At 37.0% G+C, this 6,972-nt stretch overlaps 1 long non-coding RNA gene across 1 annotated transcript; it reads left to right on the plus strand.

Moving 5' to 3' along the window:
• Positions 1 to 508: 508 nt before the first annotated feature.
• Positions 509 to 6,586, plus strand: LOC125617923. The gene is made up of 3 exons (XR_007349064.1): positions 509 to 519; positions 3,286 to 3,287; positions 6,390 to 6,586. It is a non-coding gene; the product is annotated as an uncharacterized LOC125617923 (long non-coding RNA).
• Positions 6,587 to 6,972: the final 386 nt, after the last annotated feature.

Raw genomic sequence — 6,972 nt, forward strand, 5'->3', positions numbered from 1 at the left:
TATAAATAGAAATTTGTTTGTATTCTTTTGTGATTTCTCCCTTGCTCTTGTGTTTTTTAAATAGGGTTTTGTCCTCGATTGTTTTTCAAAGGCTCTACATAGAAAAATAGTCTTCAGCCTCTGATTGCTATTCATGGATCTTACTAATGCTTGAAATGTTTGACACCTGAAAGAATAGATTAATTTTTCTTTTTAAACCTTTTGCTGTTAACCATATTTTCTTTCTAACATCTTCCCTTCAGAGCACCCTTTGCTCCTCGTTCAGGGACAATCTATGGGATCACACCTGAGAACATGTAAGCATATACAAACCTTCTTTTTTTAAAGATCAGATTGCTAATCCAACTGTTTGAACAATAATAATAAACTTTAAAATTTTTGCCTGATGTTTTAGCAAATTTCAGCACATTCCTTGTATGTGATCTTAGTATCATAGCTCAGGTACTCTGAATGGCCCAAGGTCACTGGAACTGGTAGCTGGCACTGGAACCCAATTACTCCAACATCAGCTCTTACGATGTCTTCACTATTCCAAAGTTTCTTATGAATGATTTACTATCACAGCAGGAGAGCTAAATACTCACATAATCATTTTTCCTGTCAATTGATAGTGTTTTAGAAGGTTCTGAAACTTTTCCACTCATGCCAGATTGTCATCAGTTGAATTCTCTGAGCAATTGCTCAATACACACACTTGCAAAAAAGTCAATAAATAACGTGCACATATTGTATTGCTGCAGAAATATGCTTGCATTTTTTTACATAAGGACTTTAGGGTCCTTGATATTTCTCATACCTTCACACACTAGAAAGCCATGTGTCTTCTGATTATCTTTTGTGTCAGCCACAAGATGGTACCATTGCACAGCCTAGAGAGAGCATCAGTCAGCAGTGAAGTCAACAGAAGGAAATTAATACCAGGTTAAATGCAACACAAACACAGAAGAAATAGATAAATATTACTTTCATATTCTAAAATAGATAAATATTACTTTCATTCTTCATTAAAAGTGTAATGGAAACTTGTATACATGATAATTTGATCTAAGCTTTTTCTCTACACCCACACTCTCACCCTAAAAATGTCAAGGATTTGTTTTTCTACGAGAACATTATGATCTCCTCACGTCTACTGAAGGAAATTTATCATTCTAATCTTGGGAGTTGATTAGACTTGACTGAAATTCTTCTTCTCTCCAAACCTTGGAGTGTCCCTTCCTTATAGAAAGAGCTAATTAAAGGAAGTAAGCTCTCCAGAAAGGATTTGAAATTCATTTTAGAAAAATGGTAAATGACTGAGAGCAGGGTATTGTATCAGGAAAAGACAGGATTTGGATTTAAGCAGAGAGCCATTAGAGCATCATTTATAATAGTGAAAAGTTAGAAAAACACAAATGCCCCATGGTAGGCTGGAACAACCATATAGAGGCATGCTGTTGTAGATAATAACTAGAAAGATGCAGAAGAATATTTCACCAAATGGGAAAAAAATTCAATACGGATTAAGTGAAAAAAGATAGATTGCAAAACAGTGTATTCAATTGTGTGCATGTGTGCTGATGGGAGGGATACACAATAAATGAGTAACAGTAGTTCTCCCTGAGTGCAGCCGATTTACTGTTTTGGAGTGGTATCTGCATTTTCTGCCTTGTGAACGTGATCACTCATCCAGGAGATGAGAGGGCTCTGCTGCCAACTTAGCTCTCACTCCTCTCTCTTTGGTGGAGAAGTTGAGATGCCTTGATTGACAGACTCATAAGAATCATACAGAGTTAGGAGAGGGATAGTTCCCTAAGAAAGGAATGAGAGGAGACAATTGCCATATGTAAGCATTGCCTGGACTGGCCTTGCTGTCTTGAAGCCCTTAGTTGGGCCTATGTGAAATGCTTTTTTAGGGATTGGCTAATAATTGTTTGGAAGTCTTATCCAGACTAACCCTAATAATGGTTATTTTAAAGTATGCTATGTCCTGAGCCCAGTGGCACTCACCCATAATCCCAGCAGTTGGGGGTGGGAGCTGAGGCAGAAGGATATTGAGTTCAAAGCCAACCTCAGCAAAAGCAAGGAACTAAACAACTTAGTGAGACCCTGTCTCTAAATAAAACACAAAATAGGGTTGGGGATGTGGCTCAGTGGTCAAGCATCCCTGAGTTCAATCCCCATTACCACCTCCCCCCACAAAAAAGAAATATACTATGGGGTGGAAGTTTCAGGATAGCAAGGAACACAGAGCCCAAAGTTGATCACCAGCCCTTTCTATCTATTGGCTTTGGAAGAGTGGGTAGAATAGAAGTGGCCATAGAGGGTCTTGCTTTTAACAGCCATTTCTTCAGAGAAGCGATGTTGTACTGACGCACTTTGTAACTTTTGGAGTAGAAATACCTGGCAGTGATGGCATCCAATTAGAAGGCATGATACCGAGGCAGTTTCAATAAGGCCTGTCCTTCTTTGCATTTCAGCAGCAAAATTAAATATCAGAAGAATGCACATGGAGAGCTTTCTTGTATTATATGAAAGCATTACCATTAACTGTTCTATTTATTGGGGAGATGTGAAAGGTATCTGTCAAAAGGGTGCACACCTTTTTGCAAATATGGTGCAAATGGTTCAGTACTCACAGTTGGAAAATCTCATTTTTTTTTCTCTCAGATAAATAAAAATCATTGATTTCCAGTGTTAGGAAGTATTTTTAAGCCTTTATATTGGTTAGATTTCTATTTTTATAATACCCGAGACAATTAACTTATGAGAAAAGGTTTATGTTGACTGAAAGGGTTGGAGGTTTCAGTCCACAACCGGTTGGCCCTCTTGCTTTGTACCTGATGGGAGCACATGGTAGAACAAAACCATTCACCTTATGACCAGGGAGGAAAAGAGAGGAAGAGGAAGGCCAGGTCCCCCTCTAAGGGCATGCTCCTGATGACGTAGGCCCCATTTCTTGAAGGTGTTACCACTTCCCACTAAGGGACCAACCATACATGGGTATTTGGAGGACATTTAAGATTCAAGCTCTATCTGACTCTAAAAGGAGAATTTCACCAGGTTTTGCATAATGTTTATATAATTCAAATTGATTCTTGGTGTAAATTGAATAGTTCTAAAATATATGTAGCTTCAACAGTTTGTCATTCCAGATGCTGGTTGTGGAATACTGTATTAGAATCACATGAAAAAAATTTTAAAAACCTTCCCACAATGTTCACAATATTCCCGGATTCTTATTAAACAGTTAAGTGGGTCCTGAAAAATCTTCAACTTCCTTAGGTGATTTTGAAATACAGTCAGCTGTCTGAGGCCAGGAAACTGTTAACTGCTCCCGCTCCATGTTTAATGCAGAATGTGACCAATGATGCCTGAGAACGATATTGTGTGTCCCTGGGCTCATCATGGTGCCAGGAATGTCCAGTTTCATGTGGGTAAGCATCATTGAAGGATGTGTCAATCACAGAACCATGTGTTTCCATGGGCTTGGTACTTAGGAAACATGGATACCACTTACCTGGGGGTGATACCTAGTTCTGAGATGTGGCATTTGATAATTTGATTTGTGTTTATCTTTCTCATACAGTTCTTTCTTCTATAGACATTGATTCGCGGTCTTACATTACTGACCTCTCCAAGTGGCATTCACTCAGGTGGATAGAAATATCAGCCACCATCCCTGTCCCTGAGAATTCCCTCTCCATTAAGCTAGGGAAGGATGGTGGGGTTCCTACCAATGCATGGGGGTAATTACCTGCCACAGTAGTGGGAAGTGGAAGGAATGTGGGTGAAATATGGATAATAGCATAAGATTCCTTCAAGGACTAGATGAATGATCATAACTGTTGCATCTTCCTTAATTCTCTACTCTATTTTAGGTGACTCTAGGATAATCATCTATTTAAGCAGATCTGGATTCCTCTAAGCAAATTCTGCTTGCAACAAGATTTTCTTCTTTTGGTCACCAGACAGTCCCCCAGATTAGTTAAATCCAGAAAGTCCTAAATTTGAGGCAACTTTTTACAGTGTAGTAGTTAGAATTTAGTGCAAGTGCCACATGATTTTTATTTTGTTTTATTTTTATTGTGCATGGGTGACCTTCTCCATGAGTCTTCGGCTACTCTCCCTTAGGTATGGAGCAGCCTGTGATAACAGGATGTGTCCTTCAACAGGAGGTGATGAACTTGCTGGAAGCCAAGGGACAGGAAGTCCCTTTTCTAACCAAGTCCTATTCTTAATTCCACTGACCAAAACATCTCATAATAGGCACTCCATAAGACTTTCTCCCTCATGTCCACTGTTATCAGTGTATTTTAGGGGTTCAGTCACAGTCAGGATAGTAAATGATGTCCTTTATCTCTAAAGTTGTTCACATCATTTGCAGGTAGAGTAGAAAATGAAAATGCAGGGCCATTTGTTCAAAAGGGAAAGAGTGCCTCAGTCCTCAAGGGACTAGGGTTGTGGCTCAGCAGTAGAGTGCTTGCCTACCATGTGCAAGGCACTGGGTTCCATCCTCAGCACCACATGAAAGAAAGGAAGAAAGGAAGGAAGAAAGAAAGAGAGAAAGAAAGAAAGAAAGGTATAAAAAAGATATTCAAATATAAATATAAACACTTTTATTTCTTCCAAAATCTCTTTCTCAACTTGTCATGGTATTTAAAATTTGCTTAGGGGAGGCCGCGGCTGGGAAAATGGCAGATGGGAAGGCGGGAGAGGAGAAGCCTGAAAAGCCGCAGCGAGTTGCAGCCGCCCGAGTAATGGAGGGGAAAGTTCCAGTCGCAGCGCTGAGAAGCGATCAGCTGAAGAAGAAACTGCAGACCTCTCAACAAAGCCTACAAAGATCTCCAAGTTTGGATTTGCCATAGGTAGTCAGACAACAAAGAAAGCATCAGCCGTATCCATCAAACTCGGATCAAGTAAGCCTAAAGAAACTGTTCCATCCGAGTTTGATGGTATGATACGGCTGATGCTTTCTTTGTTGTCTGACTACCTATGGCAAATCCAAACTTGGAGATCTTTGTAGGCTTTGTTGAGAGGTCTGCAGTTTCTTCTCAATATGTAAATCAATGGATGTGTAACTGATGTGATTCTGCAATCTGTATATGGGGTAAAAATGGGAGCTCATAACCCACTTGAATCAAAGTGTGAAATATGATATATCAAGAACTATGTAATGTTTTGAACAGCCAACAATAAAAAATTAAAAAAAAAAAAAAAAAAAAGAAAGAAACTGTTCCATCTCTTGCTCCAAAAACCCTTCCAGTAGCAGCAGCTTTTAATGAAGATGAAGATAGTGAACCAGAGGAAATGCCTCCAGGAGCAAAGATGAGGATGAAGAATACTGGAAGGGATACACCAACATCAGCTGGACCAAACTCTTTCAATAAAGGAAAGCAGGGGTTTTCTGATAACCAGAAGCCATGGGAATGAAACATAAAATCTCATCTTGGACATGTCCATGACCAAGACAATTAAATGATGTATTTTGAAATTGGGGTGTGGGGTGGGTGTAAAGTTAAAAGGAACAGTTTTCTTTTTTAAAGAATGGTATAAGACTATCTTTGGAGCCGATTTTTTTTTTCTTTTTCTTTTTTGTTTTTGTTTTTAAGATTGAGTGGTACACTAATAAATGAAATTTATTAGTTTGAAATTAGAGGTAATTTATGTTTTACATACAGATTTCAAGACATTTGCTAATTTTGTAGTTTCATGTGATTCGTTTCCAAAGGTTACAGATAATAAAGAAATCAGAAATGGTACCTTTTTAAGAATTGCATATTTTTTTTTTAGGCACAACTATTAGCACATTAAGAAGGAAACAAAAAGTTACTATCTTTTTAAAACTGCAAGCAGTTACTCTCCTAACTTAACTCCCTCATTACCTAATCTGTCTGGCTCCCAGGAACAGCCTTATAGAGAGAAGAGAGTATTGTACTGAAAGGAAAATGTGACTGGATTATTGACTAATAATAAATTTAGATAAAATTAAAATACAGCTTTTTTCCTTATGGGCATTTGTTTTGTTTCAAGTCATCATATACTAGGTATTAGCATTGCTATCAGTGTATACAAACGCTCAGCTCTTAAAAATGTTTTTATTTCTTTTTAAATTTTTATGTGAAGTATCAAGTATTTGAAATAGCCCACACACCTTAATGGGTCTTGTCTACCTTCATTAGTCTTCAAAGAACAACCATTTGCTACCAAAGTAAATCAGTATTCTGAATGTGATTCTCTTGGTTTTTGTTCATAACTAATTCCTGTAAGCATTTCCATCAGAACTTGAGGCAAATCATAAAGAAGCTGTTTCTTTTAAAATACAAACCACCACCAAAAATTTAAATGTATATAATACTTAAGCATTTGGCTGGTTTTTATTTTTTAAAATGTATAAACACCAAAAAAAGGAGAAATTTAACATTGTATGAAGACAACATGAGAAGATGCACTTTCTGTGACTTTGTCTAATCATTTAAGTTACTAACTTGTTAAACCCAATTTAAATTGAGCTCACTGCAAGATTTCTTATTAGTACAATTCTATGGTTTATTTGAAAAAAAATATATATATATATATACACATATATATATTACACTTACTGACCACTGACCAGTGTCTTTTCAAAAGCACATTTAAGGTACTAAAAATAGAAGGAAAGAAAATGCATCTTCAATCACATTTTATGAAATCTCCCACCACATATACTGTTAAGATTTGTGTATCATGAGGTGTTTGTTTTTTATTTTTGTATTGTATATGGACATTATTTTTTAATGTGACAATTAAACACATCTTTATTTTTTTTTTCAGAGTAGAAATTAGAAATTTATTAAAGGACAGCAGAAAAGACTTCTCCAAACACATCTTTAAAAGAATAGTCACAGACAACAAAAATATGGTAATATGATTTCCTTGAAAACTCCTACAATGTTAAATTTGGAGGAAGCTTCAAACTATTTTATTGGTGGTAATTAACTCACTGAACTCTTT

This window comes from Marmota marmota, unplaced genomic scaffold (assembly GCF_001458135.2).
Source record: "Marmota marmota marmota unplaced genomic scaffold, marMar, whole genome shotgun sequence".
In the NCBI taxonomy this organism is placed as follows: Eukaryota; Metazoa; Chordata; class Mammalia; order Rodentia; family Sciuridae; genus Marmota; species Marmota marmota.